A 23027-nucleotide genomic window follows, 5' to 3' on the forward strand; every position below is an offset into this window, starting at 1 on the left:
AAAAGCAAGGTAATAATATTTTCACGAAAAAGGAACATTAACATTCAAAGACAAATAACCATTGATGATCAGCAGGTTCCTGTGGTAAGCTACATCAAACTATTAGGTGTAGTTGTAGACAGTAAGTTAGATTTCAAAAACCACATTAACAATATTAGCTTAAAATGTCAAAGAGACATAGGAATAATAAAAGCAATAGTTTGTGGGTCAAAGGGCCCTACTCCTGAATTTGCACTCAAGATTTATAAAGTTTTAATAAGATCAAAACTGGATTATGGTTCCTTTTTATACGGACATGTCAGTAAAAAAGAACTAAAAAAATTAGACTCTATACAAAACCAAGCACTTAGATTATCATTGGGAGCTTTTAAAACTACTCCTATTATAGCTCTACAAACTGAAGCCAACATAATGCCCCTTAGTAGTAGAAGGCAGTTACTAACTGACAAGCTTATTTATAAAATTATCACAGATAAAGACCATCCAGCATTTCAAAGCTTGATATTCCTCAAAATGCTCACTGAATGTCATCCATACTGGACAAAAAAAAAAAATCAATTAATATACATAAAATCATTGACAAAAATTAACAATTTGGATCCTAATATCTCAATAAAAGAAAATAATAAAACCTTTTGGGATTTTAATATACCAATACTAATGGCTGAAAATGACATAAATTTCAGTTACAATTTAGAGAGCCTAAGTTGTCCAAAAAGAGCATGCAATAATACAGTTATAAAGCAAAATTTTTTATATTTATTAAATACTAACTACAGTCACTCATTACACATCTATACAGATGGATCTAGATCCAGATCTGGAACAGGTGCTGCTTACTATATTCCAGAACTGAACATCACTGGTAAGTTTTCACTGGATAAACATTTCTCAAGCTACACAACAGAACTTCTGGCTATTTTAAAAGTAACACAAATATTTCATCTCATAAAACAACAAGATAGGCCTATAGTAATTTTTACGGACTCTCAATCAGCAATACAAGCACTCAGCAAGGTCTACAATAAATGCAGTGGTAACGGAATTCCTGTGAGTATTATCCATGAATTATTAAAAAGTGATACAAAGGTAACCTTTCAATGGATCCCAGGTCACACAAACATTAACTACAATGAATACGTGGATAACCTAGCAAAGGAAGCAGTAAACAACGGGAGTGAGGTAGCAGATATTTATATCCCATCAGCTGATTTTAAAGCTCATCAACTCAAAGAAGCTACAGCTGCAAATGAACAGGTATACCAACGCACAGAGAAAGGTAAATGGTATAAACAAATTCAGACTACAAGCATCCACAACAGATGGTATGAAATGACAAACTTCAAGAGATGGGAAATAGTTAATATAATTAGATTAAGATTTGGACACGCCAGGGTGAACTCTAGACTATTTAATATTAAGCAGTATTTTACTCCACTATGTTTAAGTTGTACGCGAGCTCAGCAAGAGACGCTCGATCACGTTATCCTACATTGTCCAGCTTACGAATTCGCGAGAAATAAACACTTCAAAGTCATAAAAAACTTAATTACACCTACTCAGACGGTAAATTTAATAAAATTATTGAAACTTGAAGACATAGAAATATATAAAGAAATAAACAACTTTCTAATTAATATTAAGAAACACCTATAATAAAATAGAGCATCAACCAGCACATAAAACATATATGTAATCCTGGTGTTGGGCTGTATATCCGTGGTCCATATTTCGGATTAGGAATGCCTGACGGACCCCTGGCGGGAAGATCACCTGATACCCCTAAATTTCCATTATTAGAATCCTTGATCAATCATTCTGAAAACTAACCAACACAAACAGATTAGATTTTACAAACATATTTGTTTATCCCACTAATAAATATATCTTAAACAAAATAATTTACATAAATAGTATGGCTGAAGGTTAATTAAACCAGTGAACAATGAGGCTGCATAGGATTATACCTAAGCCTGTTTTTTAATAAACGAATAGATAAAAAAAAAAAAAAAAAAAAAAAAAAAAAAAAAAAAAAAAAAAAAAAAAAACAAAAAAAAACGCTGCACTAAAAAGAAGGTGAATGGAGCTAAACTCAGCATGTTATGTTACTTATCACTTATAAATATCTTAAGATATTATAATTTTTTAATGTCTTAACATTTTGGCATGGAAAGCAGGAGAACTTCTTTAGGAAAGTTATAACATTGTAGACCAAGATAACCCTAACTTTCTTTTGAAAGTAAATATGTATATATATATATATATATATATATATATATATATATATATCTTCACAGATGCGATCAGAATGATGTAATAGTTAATGTAAAACCTGACACTCCATAATTTTTCATCCACTATTCCTTAAAATATTGTTTTGTACGAGAAAGGAAGGAACCCCAAATTTAGACAAATCTCGTTATTAAGAATAGATTTATTTGAGAAACAATTTAGTTCACTATTCTAGGATTATCTGTTCTCTCACATTTGATTCGAGATAAGTATGAGCAAATGTCCTACTGTATAGCAATATGGTAAACATTGATTGTTGGTGTGGCAAATGCTCAAAACAACAAATTGTTTAGAATCCTTCCATGTTACCATGTGTAAGCACCCCTTCATTGCAACATACAAAATAACTTTCATACTTTCCAAGAGTTTTTCAAATTCTTGTAGTCATGTCTACATTACTGCTGGGACATATACGACCCACACTGAGGTGTCCCAGCACAAAAATGTGACGAAAATTTGTAAAAATAACGTTTACATTCACACAAACGCACTAAAACTGATTAATTTACACATTGTACAGATGTCTATAGGTAATTTAAAAAGTAAATAACAAATAAAATAACCGCTCCTACAGAGTCAGTGAACGTAAACAGACACTTAACTTCAAACGTGTAACTCATGGTCAAAACAAAATGGCAACATTTTTTCTCTTTTAAGCCTCAGCTTCAGCTATGTCGGCTGCGATTTACACTGGTTTATTTTCAAAGTACACACACTGTTTCGTGTCTATACAAGATTGGTCCTCCCCGGGATTTGAACCCGTGATCTCTCAGTTAGAGAGCCGAGACCATAGTCCATTAGTCTACGGAGGAGTACTAATGGCAACATTAAAAACTTGAGCGCTTTAGCTGGTTGAGATACCAATACAAAATGAAAATACCCAAATTAAATGGCAGGATCAAAATTAACCTTAACATTGTCTACGCTGTGTCAAGATTTTTTTTGTTTCTGGGTTATTGTGTCCCATTAGTAGTGAAAGAGTTCTTGAAAAGCTCATGATAAATAGTTTATAAAAATTTTAGTTATTTCCAAAAGGTTTTTTATTTCAAGACTAAGCCAATTTAATTTTGAATGATTTAAGATTTAATCTGTAGTTTTATACTTAATTGGTACGTTATCATTAATACATTTTCGAAAAATATTATTAAAACTAAATATTTAGGGTAAGAGGGATGTATAGGCACAAGTTGGTCTTGCAAGAGGTAACGAAGATCCGCCTGACACAATTTTTGAGTTTATCCGCGTTCTTTTATTGTTATCGTACATACGGTAACAGCATTTCGAAGGTAGATATTGACAGAATTAAAAAAGAACAGAACACGAATGTCCGTTTCATTTACAATTTACATAAATACGACCACTTATCTGCACATTGCAGGGCTGCAGCAGTGCTGGGAATGTTGCATATGGGAACCATATGCAGGCTTCAGGACTGCTACCTAACCCAACACGTTCTGTCTCTTCAGGAAGACTCCTGTATCGTGACGAAATTGCTGATCGCAAAACCTGACAGGACGATTAGCTTAACTTCCTAATCCTAGGTTGTTCATTGTTACAATGTTTGCGTACTGTTCATAGCAGTCAATCTTCAATGGTGGTCGGTGTCTTCCTTAAATACTTTTCAGCTAAACGAAGATCTCGATTGGCCTCTAACTGGAAGTATAGGCTAAGAGACATAAGTTTTACACTGCTTGACTTCTAAAGCTAAGAAATGCAAAAGAGCATGTAAAACGTGTTTTTTTTTTTATTTTGCCCAATTCAAGCATCACTGATTAAGCTTATTTTATTGATTCCTGGAAGACCCAATCTATTCATACAATTTATTAAAGCTGATGCTACCTCAGTAGATCCGCGGGTTGCTTGGTCCTTTGTCCAAAGATAAAGTTGGGTTTTTTGTTTTAATACCCATTACACATAAATATTATATTTACATAGGTCTAATTGCGTGAATAAAAAGCTTGTTGTACTAGAGTACGAAGTATAGGCTGAACTTGCTGCATATCGAAGTACAGTTAAGTTTACCATCTTCTTTAGTTTTGCATAGATCTTCATAAAAAGACTGCCCTCAGGTCGTGAATCTATGTTTCTGTAAAAGTTCTTGTTTTTGTGGGCCTTGCAGCTTTTATTTTATTGTATGCTATAGTGCAATAGCTACAATACATCAGATGATAGTGATCGAAATCCAATGTTAAATTCGGTGCAGAAAATTATTCTAAACATAGAATCTTGATCTTGAAGATTAAGGGCTGCGGAATTATTGTAAATATTCCACAGTTTTCTGATTGAAACATCACTTTGTAAGTAAATCCATTTGAACCTTTTTTCGTTTGTAGTGGCTTTCTAATACATTTTCCCACTGATTCGTTTTTAATCTCAAACTTATTACCAACTCGATCACCGCCTCTACACTCTTTAAAAGGCTCTCCAATTTGTTTAGATTCTTTGAAATTTGTCTCACTTCGTCACATTTAAACATAGTAAAATGCAAGTAAAACTTTTTGCATACACATACGTGTTCTTCTGTAGATATATAAAATTTGTATGCAGGTTTAAAGCTACGAGATTTGCTATTAAAGGCAAGCCTAGGCCTCTAAAACTGTGCCGAGGCCGGTTCCGCTTGACTGTAGATTGACAAATCACCCTACTTACAAATTCATCTATCTACTTTTTTCCTCCTAACTAAACAATTTTCTTCAAAAATCCATTATATCTTTTGGACAAACGTTGTAACATTTCAATGAATTATTATTATGTCTACAAGATGTAAAAACATTGGTACACGATGGGGGCCCATATTTTTTTCTTTTCCACTTCCTTCTCTTTTTTCTCACATCTTCATTTGCTTCAGAAATTATGACTTAAGGCTTTGAAAATTACCCCCTAAAATGTGATAATAAATGTAGTAATAGTTTAGATGAGAGTAAGAAAATTGCAATAAGACATCACACACACACACACACACACACACACGCACGCACGCACGCACGCACGCACGCACGCACGCACGCACGCACGCACGCACGCACGCACGCACGCACGCACGCACGCACGCACGCACGCACGCACGCACGCACGCACGCACGCACGCACGCACGCACGCACGCACGCACGCACGCACGCACGCACGCACGCACGCACGCACGCACGCACGCACGCACGCACGCACGCACGCACGCACGCACGCACGCACGCACGCACGCACGCACGCACGCACGCACGCACGCACGCACGCACGCACGCACGCACGCACGCACGCACGCACGCACGCACGCACGCACGCACGCACGCACGCACGCACGCACGCACGCACGCACGCACGCACGCACGCACGCACGCACGCACGCACGCACGCACGCACGCACGCACGCACGCACGCACGCACGCACGCACGCACGCACGCACGCACGCACGCACGCACGCACGCACGCACGCACGCACGCACGCACGCACGCACGCACGCACGCACGCACGCACGCACGCACGCACGCACGCACGCACGCACGCACGCACGCACGCACGCACGCACGCACGCACGCACGCACGCACGCACGCACGCACGCACGCACGCACGCACGCACGCACGCACGCACGCACGCACGCACGCACGCACGCACGCACGCACGCACGCACGCACGCACGCACGCACGCACGCACGCACGCACGCACGCACGCACGCACGCACGCACGCACGCACGCACGCACGCACGCACGCACGCACGCACGCACGCACGCACGCACGCACGCACGCACGCACGCACGCACGCACGCACGCACGCACGCACGCACGCACGCACGCACGCACGCACGCACGCACGCACGCACGCACGCACGCACGCACGCACGCACGCACGCACGCACGCACGCACGCACGCACGCACGCACGCACGCACGCACGCACGCACGCACGCACGCACGCACGCACGCACGCACGCACGCACGCACGCACGCACGCACGCACGCACGCACGCACGCACGCACGCACGCACGCACGCACGCACGCACGCACGCACGCACGCACGCACGCACGCACGCACGCACGCACGCACGCACGCACGCACGCACGCACGCACGCACGCACGCACGCACGCACGCACGCACGCACGCACGCACGCACGCACGCACGCACGCACGCACGCACGCACGCACGCACGCACGCACGCACGCACGCACGCACGCACGCACGCACGCACGCACGCACGCACGCACGCACGCACGCACGCACGCACGCACGCACACGCACACACACACACACACACACACACACACACACACACACACACACACACACACACACACACACACACACACACACACACACACACACACACACACACACACACACACACACACACACACACACACACACACACACACACACACACACACACACACACACACACACACACACACACACACACACACACACACACACACACACACACACACACACACACACACACACACACACACACACACACACACACACACACACACACACACACACACACACACACACACACACACACACACACACACACACACACACACACACAATAAACAAAAACACGAATACCGCAGAGTTTAAAACAAAAGGATGTCTTTTATTTGAAATCCAATAAAAGTAATACTGTTGTTATTATTGACAATGAATATTGTGAAAGAGTAGAAAACATTTTTTAAATCCGGAAAATACAGCAGATGTTTGGAAAATTCTGTACTAAAATTCACTAAATCTGTTTCTGAAATCTTAAAGAACTGCAAACATTTAATCCCTAACAGTTACAGCTCCCAATTCTTCAATTCAAAAATCTTATACAATAATACTTTAAATGAAGGCAGACTTATTGGAAATTGAATTATACACTCACCGCAATTTGTAATAAAATTAAAATGTAATTCTATTTTAATATTTTATACTGGCTAACCATATCTCCGAATCCCTTACCATTTGTTATTTTAATATTAATTACTAAGAAGCATGTAAATACTTATGTATTATGAAGTTGTCTGATGATGGAATCTTTGATTTCGAAATGTCTTGCAAAAATAAAAAAGGCCACGCTAATTAAAATTTAATTAATTTTACACTAGTACCGAATTAATTTTTAATTCTGCAGTGGAAATTATTGAGTGAGTGCTAAGGACCAGATATTAAACGACCATATACAATTTTAAACTTGTATTTTATTATCTTACATTTAAAGTATTAATTTGCCTAGCAACAAGTGGATTTGCACCAGATCTACCTAGCTCACCTTGACCTTGTCAAGTTTGAAAAGTTACGCCTTGTCATGTAATTTCTAAAATTTCTTCAAGGCTACTTTCAAAATTTCTTCATAAAAAAGTTACTAACACTCACTTCATGTTTACTTTCATTGAGTATGTTCTCCACGACTAACACTCAGAAGATAACGTAATTTTAACGCCAAGTCATTTCCCACGGCAACTAATCAAAACAAACAGATGGAAACGGTAAACAATAATTAATTGGTTTCGAGAGAGTCTATCAGCTTCAAAATCGGACATGTTATATTTTAACAGACCATCGATGTAACAGTATAGGCAAATGGCAAATAAAAAATATCAGGAATATTTCTAGATTCCAAAATTACTACCTTTGGAATCGCCCGTCATTAGTAATTACACCGACGCTAACTGGTAACGGGCAATATACGTCATTGGTAGCCAATGGGTTAACATTGGAAAATGTTATGATGATTTACTAGTTATATTGAATTAAAATCTTTCCAATACTCCAAGAATCTTTGTTATTCCTTATATTCTTTATCATAAATAAATCTAAATTGTGTGGCAATTAAGCCAAATTAGTGTTGTTTTGGCTGAAACATGTGAAACTAAAAGGTGTAGCCGTTTAGAAAATGATCTTGACTTATGGCTTCATTTTCTTTTGTCCGGTTGACCTCAATAAGAAATTTGACCTTGTAATTTACGATAAGAAACGATGTCGATTTTCGTAATACTTATGGGAGTAATCGCACTGATACGATGATACCTATTTAGGGATTGTACAACTAAATCCGAGCTAGTTATAATGTTACAACTCAGGTAAAATCAAATAAGATTAATGTCATTGTTGCTTCAGGCTAAGAGGAATAGTCACATAATAATATTTTTGTATGAGTACTGCACTCACATAATTTTCTCATTTAGATGTGTACTTCATAATACAAGCATCCAGTACTGTACCGTTTTATTGATTCATGGCTAAACTTAGTAAAATAATCTAATTAAAATATTTGGCCATGTATACAACAAGGTAAGAGTACACAACATCTCGTGTAGTTTAACAGGCTTAGCTCAAGTCAATATGAATTTATTCTCTATATCAATGGACTGATAGACTGTCAGGCAATCAGCAAAAATAAATGTTTACAGCCTCCCGGTAAACATAAGACATAACATACATAATAATGTGTGATACATTTCAATGACTGAGTCAAATTCTATTATTGTGTTTGTAGAAATGAATTTTTATGCCAAATTTAAGATCTACTGATAAGTGTTCTCGAGATATCCTGTTGATGTTAGGTTATGTTAAGGTTTAGCCATATTCTATGGAAGGACTTGCTCATTATAAAAAATGACTTTGCGTAGGTAGATGCAAAATTTCAAGTCCACAGCTCAATTATTTCTTGAAAGCAAAATCCAAGAATCCGTGGATACACAAGAAAATACACAGAATAACGGAAAAGGAATTTTGCCAGGGTTCTTAGTGATAGCTAAGCAAAATATCCAAAATTTCTAGTTATAGCTCTACAAGTCTTGAGCTATAGGTCACGCTGAGCTATAGGTATTGCTAATGGTCAGCTAAAGTTCTTGAAGGGGCATTACGATCACGAATTCTATCTTGTCTATATATACAAATAAACCGATGCAACGAAGTATTGAAGAACCCTAAAAGATTTAAAGTAAGTAATACCAACCATCCAAGTATTACACGTTTAAAATGTCATATAAGTGTACTTTGTTTACAAATTTGTTCATTCTATGATTTCTCTTTGCCATCGTGGTTTACTATATGGCCAATATAAATATTGTTCGCGAATGCTCAGGCAAATCCCAATAAGTGATATACACCATAATCGAAATCAATGTCCATCATATAAAATGAAGCTTCATGCATAATTCCAATAGGTGACTTCGTTTTTAAGATACCTTGCGGACAAACAGACAGATAGACAGAAATTAAATTTTCCAGTCCCTGGAATGGTAGGATTCGCTAACGAACAAGTAATTACACGAATGGGGAAGAGGAAGAGGAGTATACTAATAAAACCGGGCACTCTCAGATGGGAATACAATACGTGTTTGGATGGACAGTCATTTTACCTTCATATACCTTTGAATGGGGTGTTAAATATGACATAGAGATAGAAAGATGGGAAATACACTGAAACAGATAACAATAATACATTTATGAAACTATAATTTATTATTACGTGTTTTGTATGTGTAAACAATGAAACGCATGTAAAATAGATTATATCTTAGGATTATACAGATATATTCTAATTATATAATTCTATAAATCTATAACCTATGAAAAATTAAACTTTAGTTTCAGTATTACCTTGTAAAAACTTCTTTACGTTTTTACAAGGTATACAACCAGAACAGTTTTACTTTGTAGCATAACAGTTTTCAATGACAGGGTAAAGTTTTATGTTATATGTTTCTCTAAAATATTTCTTATATTACTCTAACTATCTACAGAATTTTCGAGATAATTGTGGTGGAAGTAACTTATTATAGCGTAGGAGGCAAGAGCCAGTTTGCACTTCATAAGCACAAAACCTAGTAATTCTTAAACTCGATAGAGGAATTTCTCCTAAGAATTGGCCGTAAGAAATATTAAAAGGGTAAAAATTATCAAACAATTTTTTTTTAAGATAATTAGCTGTTTCTGCGGCTTCGCTCGCTTTTCGTAAGCTTTGCCCGTGAATGTACACTTCTAGTTCAAGTGAATTATATTTTCAACGCTGATGTAGGGTTTACCTTGTTGCCACAATCAAGGATCTGTGTATGTTTATAGCCATTGTATACGTACATGTACTTTATTATAAAGTGGTCTAATACTCAATAAGTGCAATCATAAATTTATCTTAAAGACAAAAATACATCATAACTTAGCGCCTTCAAATAGTGTTTGGCTATTTAATATACGTAACTGTCTCGTAATTGCAGTTTATAATGTGTAGGCGTTTTGAAAACGTTTCTCTTTTGCGGCGCCGTCTGGTGGCGAGTTACATCAATGGGTATAGCATATAAACTATCTCCGTATATAATATATATATATATATAATATAATATATATATATTATATATATATAATATAATATATATTATATATATATATATATATACATATATATATATATATATATATATATATATATATATATATATATATATATATATATATTTAAAGAATCTATCTGTATAAGGACTTATTTTCGGCGATACATTTATATGATATAGTTATTTTAGTCTGTATACCTAAAACGTTTATCGTACGAAGGCTTAGGATGAAGAAATCTCAAATGGTGTGAAATGAAAATTCTTTTTATATCGACAGATGAAGTTAGGACTACATAGTCCTTCCTTACACGTAAGCTAGAAAAATATGTGCTGAGTGATATGTATATGGATGTGATAGTGAAAGATCAGTTCTATTTAGATACGATATTATCAATACCAATAATAATTATTAGTGTTTCGTGTTTTATAAATTAAGGTTCTCTCTTTGAAATGCACTTAATTTATTTTTATGACATTAATAAAAAGGGTTTCTTCTTCTTTAAAAATCTTAAATTGTGGCAATAACATTAGAATTTTCTTGTAGTTTTGTATAATTTTTTTCCATCACTATATTTTGTATATGTAATCAATCAACTGTTCTGTGCAAACATTAATTTATTGTTTTACAGAAAACCACATTTTAAATTAATTTAACCATCATTTTCTTGAAAGCACAGAGTAAGCTTGACAGTAACAACACTTCTTATTTCAACCTTTTTTTGCAACCGCGTTTATCACAACAGCTGCGGATCATTATATTTCTAGGGAGAAATTCCTTATCGATTTCATGTAAAACGAGCTGTGTGCTTATACAATGTGAATTGGCTCTTGTCAATTGTTCCATACTACGTATATGGAATAAATGGCATATACTTTATCCATATGCATATCACTCAGCACATATTTTTCTAGATTGAGTATAAGAAATGTCTATAACTTCATTTGTGGACATAAAAATAATTTTCATTTACACCAACGCTATGACACTTCTTCATTCTAAGCCACACAAATATTCAGGGTGTGTTTAAATTCGTATATAAACGTTTTAGGTATACAGACTAAAATAACTGTGTTATATAAACGTATTGCCGAAAATAAGTCCTTATAGAGATAGTTCCTTTAAATCTATATGAGAGATAGTTCCTTTAAATATATATGTATATATATATATATTTAGAGTATATATGATCCTTTTACATTAAATAAGTAGAGGAATAAGATTTTGGAATCTAGTAAATTTTACTGGAGATAACCTCAAATTATCCGAAAGTTAAATACTGATATTTGTCGGATAAAAAAATCAGCTAATGTGACACATCTACTCCTTTTGGAAACGAGATTGGTTGTTTCAAGTCGATTATAAAGACGTATTTCCCGTCAAATTGGATGAAATTGATTAGGTTGGGGTGGCCGATGAGACATTACCCATCATGAGTTAACAAACTAGTTTGTCCACCGCACGCCGCACCGGCCGACACACTGGGACTGCCCCGCTGACAAGTCTGAGGCCGCCGCATCACTGGAATTACCTGAGAATTGTTGTGATCGTTAACCAGCTTAATTCTTCCCAGAAAAAATGTACCATTTCAACTGTTCCATTCAAATAAAATATTGATATATTATAGTCTATCCTCATATGTGATAATTAATTCCAATCCTTAGTTGCACAGAGTAAATTCTACATTCCAAGAGCTACTCCCTTGGCTAAAAACGAGTAAAAGAGTAATAACGTCTCTCTTTCTAACGTTCTATGATGCCTATTTATTTTTTAAATTATGCCTAAACAAACTTAAGGTAGGACAATTTGTTTTTGCTTTGAGTAATTAAAACAATTAAAATAAACGTAGTCTTTTATGATACCTTTACTAAAAACAAAAATGAGTAATTATTATCCCTCCTCAAAGAATTACAGGGGGTAAGGAAGGAAATTTAGGCAACTTTGCAATCCAAAATAAAAACGTTTAAAGATAATAATATATATTTTTCTGTATGTAAATTTCGTTTGTACATTCTGTTGTTTATTACTAAAGGTTTTACACGAGATATAGGTTCAAGGACTCATAATGATTTGATAAGTAAAGATAAAATATAATTTAAGAAAATTACACTTTAGAAGTAAACTTCGCCTAAGGAAATTGCATTTTTTATAAATATGAAAATGCTATTCTATCCACTCATATTTTCTATAAATACTATAAAGATTTCATATACTTAGCTTCAACGGGTTTTATTTGGGTGTGATTACAAGATGCCCCTAAATTCTTTTTGAAATGCCTATAATGTCTCATGGATAAATCATACATTGTGCTTCAAATTTTTCTATCTTCAGAAAATAATATATTGTAAAGGTCTCTGACCAGAATTTTATTTTAGAACTAAGAGAATATAAAATGAAAAAATAATTATTCTTTAAGTAACAATCTCAGTGAACATATTATTAAAAATAAAGCGTTAGCAAATCTATAGAACTACAAGTGTGTTGTACATACTTAGTGGAGCCAAATGTGAAAAAGTTCATTTTTATGGAACACCCTGTGTGTATTAATTCTTACAGTACACATTACTCGTATACGTACAATTTTAAAGCTGAGAGTATGGTATTAAAGTTTAATTTGAAAATGACTTTCAGTTTACTTCTATATGGTGGTCGAACCACTTTTTGAATGCTTAAGTTCTTATGAAACACTCTGTATACGAGTACATAACGGATCTTAATTTTTGCGTATTGTAGTAGAGCATACAAAATGAAAATAGTATTACAATGTTTGATTGTGTTACAATGTCACATGGAACATTCTCAGTAACAGTGAAACTATGGTCTCAGTCACAATATTACAGAGAGAAGCAATAATTAACGTTGGAAGAAAACATGACTTCTCCCCTAACATGGGAAGACCTGCACGAAAACTTTGTTGATGCAATGACATTTTATGGCAATGAAATATTTCAGTAAAGATTCGGACTGTTTGTTTTAGGTTTCTGGTAGTATTCATTTTTTTGGTTTACGGGGTGCTATGCTGATTGATTTTAGTAATAATAAATTGTTTTAATGAGGATTAAAATTGTTTTGTTGTCCTTTTTATACAGTTTATTCTCCTTGTCTAGTCACAAAGACGGTTATACACTTACTAAATATTTTTGAAATCATACCTTAATATTCGCTATTATTTGTGTGTTCCTCAAATAAAATCTCGTGATAAAAATAAAATGTCGTGAGTAAATAAAATACACACATGAAAAACAATTGAAGTTGAGCCATACACGAGCTTAGATACTTAATTATGATCATTGAGACCTGTGAGGATGTACAATGTAGAAAGTTATTAAAGTTTCTTGAAGGTTCTATTTTTTTTTTACAAATTGTTATATTTATATATACAAATTTTAGATAATACCTTAGAAAGATTTATTGAATTTGCGACAGATCTGATCAAATTGCAAAGGGTTCAAATGAAGGGCTCAAATACGTGGCACCACTCTTGTTCTTGCACCCATTGTGTAGCTAATCAATCAGGAGATTTTGGATTATGGACGCCTCAAATTCCCCCTACAGGATATTTTTTATACATATTCTTGATACATTTGATATATTTACTTGGAAATTTAAAATAAGCTCGTTTTGTAATAACATTTTTTAAATTTTCCTAGCGAGATCAAATTTTTCTGACACGGCTTTGTTTATATTGTACCAGAAATTATTATATTTTCTTTTAGAATTATCTTACTAACCTATATCTTTGTTATTGGTTTTTCTCCCAAGGATTATTATTAAACATAATTTTAAGTTTTAGAAATAAGAAATTCCTCACATTATATATCAGATAATCCATAAACTTTATATTTTATGACAAATATTATTCTCTATATGTTATAAGGCAATGGTAAACGATGATTTAGTTCTCTTTCCAAATTATTCCTGTTTTAGTCGGCAAGTATTATTTAAACTCACATGAAATCACAATGTTATTCTAAGAACGTTTATTTATAACAGTGGTTTTGTTGCATTAAACTATGAGATGTTTCGCATAGTTTTAAACTTTATTCACCTTTGAAGAGAATCTTGTGTGCACTTCAAAAATAATCAAACAAAAATAATTGTTCAGTCAGGTTTAAATTATTTTACTCTGAAGCACCGAAAACCTGTTGTACGCACGTGACGGCTAAGGGAATTCTGCGGAACACACCTGCGGCAAATTATGGCCGCAGATGTTTCTAGTTTAACCAGGTAGACTACGTAGCGCGGTGAGATTCCCGGCGGTGAGTATAGCGTGCGGGACCACACGAGGAAAATCCACACCGAAATCAACCTGCAAGTCCACTTCTCCCACTCTCCATGTATATAACCTCGGCGAGGCCGGTCTTAGGTCAGTGTTCTGTCATCCACCATGTCTGTGCGTCTCGTGTGTCTGGTGTCGGCTCTCCTCTTGTGTCTCCACGCCAGCGCGTCGCCGGCGCTGAACAAGCACCAGACAGAACTCAAGGAGCACTACGAGCACCTCGCGTACATCGCAGAGTTCCCGTGCCATGTCCCGCAACCCAGAGTACTCTCCATGCACGCTCTGTTACATCACACCGAGACTCACAATAAGGCGTTCTTCCCCGACGTGACGGTGCTGTACCGCTGCGACGAGGCCGCAGGATGCTGCACCGAAGGGCGTCACTGTGGTCCGCTTCACACGGAGACGGTGACTCTACCCTTCAAGATTACCTTCCTCGAGGATATCGAGAAACACAAGAAAGGCTCTTGGATCATAGATTACTACGACTTCCAGAATCACACACATTGCGACTGTCTAGAGGCTCCGCTTACTCCAGATTATCCGAACGATCACACGTACCTTTCGTCTTCTAGTGGTTCTTCCCCATCGTACCCCGTGTCTTCAGAATATACGCCCTCAAACAACCAGCCCTCGTACTCCGCGAGCGCCTTCTACACCTCGTCACAGTCACCCAACAGCGAAGATCCGTGGAAATCACCGAACTTGCAGCAGTTCAAAGAACCCCCGTCTTCGTCGTCGTCTTCACGCGTGGATGAGTTGAAGGAGAACCTGTCGTCGTCATCATCATCATCTTCGAGCCAAGAGTTGTCTCTGGAGGATATCGAACAGCTCCTGTACTCCGCCTACAAACCTGAGGACCAGCAAGTCCAGTCGTCCAGAGTATCTGAGGTCAAGGACGAAAAGATCGACACACCTGATGAAGTGTGTGAAGAAGAACCAAAGTGATCATTGAGCGGGTATTTTTTTCTAACTATAATACATCTATTTGATTTACATTAAATTATTTTTAATTTATATTAAATTTTTATTTTTCAAAACAATATTTTCTACATAATTTATTCCTATTCACTTTCTTATTAAATAATCTAAAACATTATTTCTACTATAGGTTAACTGTTGGTTTTGAGTACAATTCAGGTAAGTTATCTACCTAATACAACAACAGTATAATTAACGGGGTTTGCTGGTTCTCATATTTATTTCTAAGAAAATAAGTTTCTAAATTTCAGATGATATTGACAATTTTTACCAAATACTCTGAAATGCGTAGACTCTAGAAATTCAACATATTTTTCAAGAGTTTTCTTAACCATAACTAATAAGAGGACTTTCCCGTTTGTGGAAGACCGGTGTTTCTTTGAATAATGATGCATGGTAATGTATGGTGGGTTTACAGGCGCACCGACGGGGGAGATGGTCCGGTTCCCCCCAAGAGCATTTTATTTCATAAATCAATCCCCTAATAGTTTATTTTTGATCAAAAATAACATTTATGTTGGAACTTTGAAATCAATTATAATCAAATATATAAATTCAAGCTGTATAACTATTTTAATTTGCGATATGCAAAACACTGTACATATAATTCAATTTATTTTAAGACACTAAATATTTTTCCGTCACGCAGCAACTACGAAAGTGAAGGTAGTTCTTACTATTTCTTGTGCATCTCTCTGAACTCACATTTAAGATCATACGTTACAGAGTACCTACTCCTAAAATATTCCAGTTACTGTTACTGCTAAAGGAGTTCGAGTACTTTGTACCAGGAACGGCGATAAATGTGTAAAGAACCTGTAGTGTAAAAGTAACCGTACCGGGTACTTACGGTACTTGTACTCTTCACTCTTCGACTTGGACGACGAGTACCTGGTACAAGGTATCTTTTGGAGTAGACGGGATATGGTATGTTACCAAGCTCTGAGCAGTTCTGTATAGTGACAGTTTGTTGTCATTCGTTGTCACTGCGAGGCAACAATACACTTGGGCAATGTGACGATTTGCGCGTTAAAACGAGCAGTTGCCGGTTGCTGTAAATTAACAAAATGTGCTCATATTAATGTGTGTTAAAATTGTAACATTTTTAATAGTGGTCTACAAAATTACATGGCTAAGAGCTCCATGACATGACCAATGCCGAATTTTGAGGATCGCCCAATCAAGAATAACAGTTAAGATGGTATTTTGATAACAATGTTATTCCCATACTCTTCTAAGATTCTAAAACATTACATAGTCAATTACAATACTCTTGCATATATCTTGTATAAACATTAAATTTTATCATGATCGAATCACAAGTTTCCAAATTGTGAATATATTAAGCCACTCAAATCAATTGTATAATGTTATTTGGTACAAGGTTGATTTATTTTCAATTTTTGATTCTCATACTAATGTAAGTTTTTGCTCCATGTTTTATGGATATACTGCTCTTTACTTCCTTTGGCGGTTATAAATCAAATCAAGCCTATCTACACAGATTTACAGGATTCCATTAGAAATTTAAAACTCTGGTTACTTAGGGAAAAGATGTTGCAAGAACTCTTTGGTAAGACTGGTGAAAACTGTGGGCCTATTGCGTTTAATCAAATGCGGCAAATAAAAGCCGATAAAGAAGATGAGAGATGATCAAAATCTCGGAGAAGTAGCAAGAACTAAGGAAGCAGAAACACTGGAAGAATAATAAGGGCTTTATAGGCCTGAAATTGATGATGTCTGAATAAAGACAATATTTCCTCTTTTGGCTTGATTTACCGAAAGATTTCAATTTTCGGTACAGTTTTGAAAAAAGTCCTTATTTTTCACCACATATCTCTTTCAATATAATTTGTATGATATACCTGCATTTATTCAATAGTAACCATTAAAAAAGTAAAATTTCAAAAATATTCAAGTTTTTAATGTTATGTACTCGTATATTCATAACGTATATATATTTTACAAAATTCTGAAGGTATAAAAACTTATATTTGAGGTATACCAGTTAGTTTGAGTCATTACAACAAGTTTGGGTTTTCTGGCTATAGTAATAAGTTTTAAATAACTTCTACCGATATATGACAAATTTAACATTACTTTAAATGAGACGACACACTCCCCTTAAACAAACTTGTTATAAAATTGTTGCAGAAGACTTTCATTATCTCAGTATATACTTACTGGTGATTGATGGTAGAGTGATTTTGTTGCAAACTGTAAACACCCTGAACCTCCACTTTCCCCTCATTTTATTAGTTCAAAACTGCTATAAAATAACCATTTCAGGGCCTAATATATCAAAAATATCCTGGGGCTTCCCGACTCAACGGTGTACCGGACACCCTCCAGAGACAATTTCTGGGTGCGCCACTGGGTGGGTTCACTACGATACCTGGAAGCCCCTCTGCTAGCGAGATAATACTTATAACTTCTTTATTGCAATAATGCAACTACAACTGTGTTGCAAGCGTCATCGTTATATGTTTATAACCTAACTATCCATCCACACACACTTAAACACATTCAGGTAGGTATATAGTTTGTTAACAGGCATACCACCATTCACACTCCTAACACTAGAATATGAGGGTGGGGTTTAATTATTGATTATCCCAGGGGCATTTGAAAAACTCCTCAGCTGTGTAAAATGCACTTGCACCAAAAGATGTTTTAAACGAGTTTTGAAAGAGTTCTGGTTTTATATTTTATTCAATAAAGGAGGCAATTGATTACTTTGTTACCAACTTGTGAAGGGATTCGTTTAAAGACTTGCACATCTATGTTGTTGAGTGCTATAGTTGTACCTGCCTTGCAGTACATGGTGAGCTCAAAAATATAAAGGCAGGGTAAAATCAATAACCTATCCCTGAATGCTTCTATACACGACTCTTAGCTTTTAATTTCAATAATCTATTTTTTGAAGTCTAAACACCCTATCTAGCTAGTATTTATAACAGCTACTGTAAATTCTCATACCATACTCCAGACAGTAAGGATCTAGCAAATATAGGCTGTTCTTAAAACAATTTCTGGAGCAGAATTGTGTTACGTTTCACAAGTTAACGTAACGCCTAAGTTAACTTTAGAACAAATGCTGTCAGTGTGATCGGTCCAAGTCAACCCCACGTCGAAGTGTATTGTAAGAAAATTTGTGGAATTTGTTTCTTCTATGAGTTCATCATCCATAATCACAGTTATTTTGTTTTGTTCGTTACGTTGCAGAAGGCAAAATTTGATGAAGTTTCGATTTTGAATAGTTTGTTTGTACACACATTGCATTGAAATTTAGTAACGATGATTTTAATCAAGAAATGATTTGATTTCTAACTCAGCTGCTGATTTTTACTTTACACAGATAGCCGTGTCGTCAGCGTTCTAAATCACATTACCATGCTGGATAAATGACTTCAGTCTGTTGACATAGAGATTAAAAAGAAGTGGGCCTAGAATTGATCCCTGGGGGACACCTTGGGTTACGTGCGTTTTACCAGACAGGTACACAGGTACCAGACAGGCTTTCTCGATCTGTACACACTGAAACCCTTTCTGTAAGAAATTACGAGATCCATTTTTGCCACAGACTTTGAATGCCTAATTCCTTTAACTGGTGCAACAATGTCGCATGGTACATGCAGTCAAAGGCTTTAGAGAGGTTAAGAAATATGCTAACCACATGTTCTCTCTTCTCCTAACCATTGAAAACAAGTTCCACAAGGTTTAGTGACTGCAGCGACTGTTGATTTGTTTTTCTAAGTCCATTTCGTTCTGGGTCTAACTTTTCAAAACGTGAAAACAAATTTTAAATCGTTCAAAAAGGTTCTTTTTAACAGGTTTTCTGATGATAGGCAAAATTGAAATAGGACGATAATTGCTGACTATGCAAGCAAGGCTCGACTTTTTTGAAAATTGGAGTGACTTTTTAACATATCTGGAAATATGCCAGTTTCAAAGAAAGACATTGATCAATTCGGTCAATGGTGCCAACAATTGTTTGGAGCATTGTTCAAGTAGCCACGACGATGTGCCATGAGTGTCACAAGACTTCCTAAGGAGACCCGAGCCATCTTCTTCTCATTCACAGGGATCAACCATTGGATGATCGGTACAATCCAAAAATCGTGGTTTTTCCGAGGTAATTAGAATTAATTTTTATACCTTGAACCTCAAAATCTAGTTCACAGTAGTATCCAATATTTATTGGTTGAAAGTTAATGGAATATTTTACAGAAATACCACACCTCCCCCTTCAACATTTTTCAGTAAACAGAACTGACTAATTCAAAGTTGTTAATTTTTAAATATTTTATGTTTTTTCTGAGCAGACGAGCTTGCAAACCGGATGGTATATGATTGACCGAAACGATCAAGAAACCCAACAAGAGTTCTGCCAGTACCGTATATCTGGCAGTTGCAAGTGCATACTCGTACCTGTAGATAACTCTGCAAGAAGGTAGAATAGATAGGGTAAACACACACACACACACACACACACACACACACACACACACACACACACACACACACACACACACACACACACACACACACACACACACACACACACACACACACACATATCACAAATCTGTCAAAAGTGAACTAAGATGAGTTTTATATCAGGCTTTAAATTTATAGTAAAAGTTTGTCTTTTAGATCTATACACTTAATATTTGATAAACAATTACAGTTCAAAGTAAATTAACAATTACACTACGCGTTTGTTTCTTTATAAACTGAAAAATATTGTTAATATTTTAGAACAATATTAGACCTGGAATTGGTTTATTAGTTCAAAAGCATAGTCCATCGAACTTTCATTTAGCATATTTCTTGCTTCATAGGCAGTTTTCGGTGTCAAATTCTGGCCATCTTATGTTTTAGGACATTTTGTAAGGTAGATGAGCACTTACCTAATCCCTGAAATCTAAAACAGCGTTAAAATATTTGTTGTTCCTTAGACAATGTACTCACTATAAACGTAAATAAATTGAAAATAATAAACAATGTCTACACAGAACAGTTGATTACATTGGAAATGCTCTTTTAATTAATGTTTCACAACTTTAGAGACCAGGATGGGATTTTTCGCTACTATAAAGAATATTTTTTTCGACATAAGAATAGGCCTATGTTCATCCCAGGGACCGTAAGAATGTCCATGTAAACTTTCAGTCGAAAAGTGTATGCGTAAAAACAAAACAAACAAACAAAGGCACTTTCGCATTTATAATATTATTAAAACGCCTATAACCTAACAACTTTAAATGGTAAACGGGGGAATTTCTGCCACATCAATTTAAAGGTCACACAGAACTGTATAATGTTCACATTGCATTTCTTTACATCTCTAACCATTACAAATACTGTAGAATACTCGGTTACTCCACCGTGCTGTTTAGACAATGGGGATACCTCTTCACCTAGATTACACTATATTTTGTATTCAAGGTGTCTCTGATGTCGAAACGATGTAAAGAGTTCATTCTGAGCTTCGTCGCCGGCTTTTTTTAATCTCTTCAGACGAACATGACTCCAGATGGAAGATGAACTGGAGCTAAACTCAACATTCACGTTAAATTAACCCTTCTTACCTTAGCAACGTTATGTGCAAAGTCAACCATGACACAAAAAATACATGACAAAAAAATACCGGAATAAATTACAATGGCCATAAATATAAAATGTTATAATTTTTTCTAACCAACATTGGCGTTGAAAAAAATAATTCACACGAACCAGTGGTGTTCATACGCTTGCAAACCTATGAAATTGCGTGCGAAGCCGCGGGTAATTGCTATATATAAAAGGAAATGTCCTGACTGATTCATCAACGCTTACAAAGTTTCATGAAAGATAGAGACACGAAATTTGGTACATACGTTTATATTGTGCCCTAGAGGCGCACTGAGGAAGAATTTTGTCTCTCCGACCTCAGGGCTCCGGCCAACAGGCCTCTGAAGTTACCAAAATTCACATAAAAATAAATGCATTGCTGCAAACACCTTTTCTGTTGAATTTGAATTAACTGGTCCTTGCAAACATCTTTGTATCACACCACAACCATAAGTTTAATTAATTTACCTACAATTTTAAATTTCTTTACATAGTGTTGGATTAGAAAGCATAGAGTAAGCTTGCTATTAACAAAACTTCTTATTCCCAAGTTTTATGGAGTCACTGTTGAACAATGAGATATGAAAATTATCCAGATAGGAAAATTAGAGGTTTTAGAAAACATATAATTTGAACTGTACATTTGAGCGAATCTATCCACTACTTAATCAGGAGTGTAATGCTAATAACAAAGACAAAGTTAAAAACTAAATTTTACTATAGATTTAGATTTAGTTGTTTTTTTTTATATAAGTAGCTTCTTAGGCTATATATATAAACATATAGCCTAAGAACATTTTATTGATTAGGGTAGCAAAGCAAACTCAATTCTGACACTAGAAATATCTTAGACTGGAAATTACAATGGCCGAAAGTTGATGTTTTATGACCAAAGTAGATTTCTCAAATCGGTGTATGTATATATTTTTTGATCGGGGAAACCAGACATACCTTACTATAGAACCAGAAATACTAAAACCGGAGTAAATTACAATTGCCATAAATATACTCTTTTTGAGACACTTTATTGATCTGAACAACAGAGCAAAATCAACAACCTTGGTGTCGGAAAAAATAATTCATTCGAACCATAATTACTCATACACGCAAAAATCTTAAAATATGAGATATTAGTATTTTAATCTAACAACTGAATCTGTTGTTAGATTAAAATAGGAACATGTATCTAAAACCAGCCTAATTCCGTTTCTAAAATACATAGAGTCTTATTATGTATTACAATTCTTAGTACGACAGACCAGGAAACGATAAATACTTTGACTAGGATTCGTTTCACTGGTTAAAAATAGTTTAATTGCTAGAGCTATTCAATCGAAAGTCATGGAGGTTGAAGAGAAATTCGAGTGTCTTGAAGAGAAATTTCACGGGTACTTTATAAAAACTGTTTAACCCTTGACTTCAAGGTCCCAAAAAATGTTCTTTAAACTTAAATCTAAAATGGCTCAGAAGATTGGAATATCTTTCAATGATTATTACTTTAAAAAGAATATTGCTTGCAAGGCCACGGGTGACTGCTAGTTA

The sequence above is a fragment of the Homalodisca vitripennis genome, chromosome 2 (genome assembly GCF_021130785.1).
Source record: "Homalodisca vitripennis isolate AUS2020 chromosome 2, UT_GWSS_2.1, whole genome shotgun sequence".
NCBI classification, from domain to species: Eukaryota; Metazoa; Arthropoda; class Insecta; order Hemiptera; family Cicadellidae; genus Homalodisca; species Homalodisca vitripennis.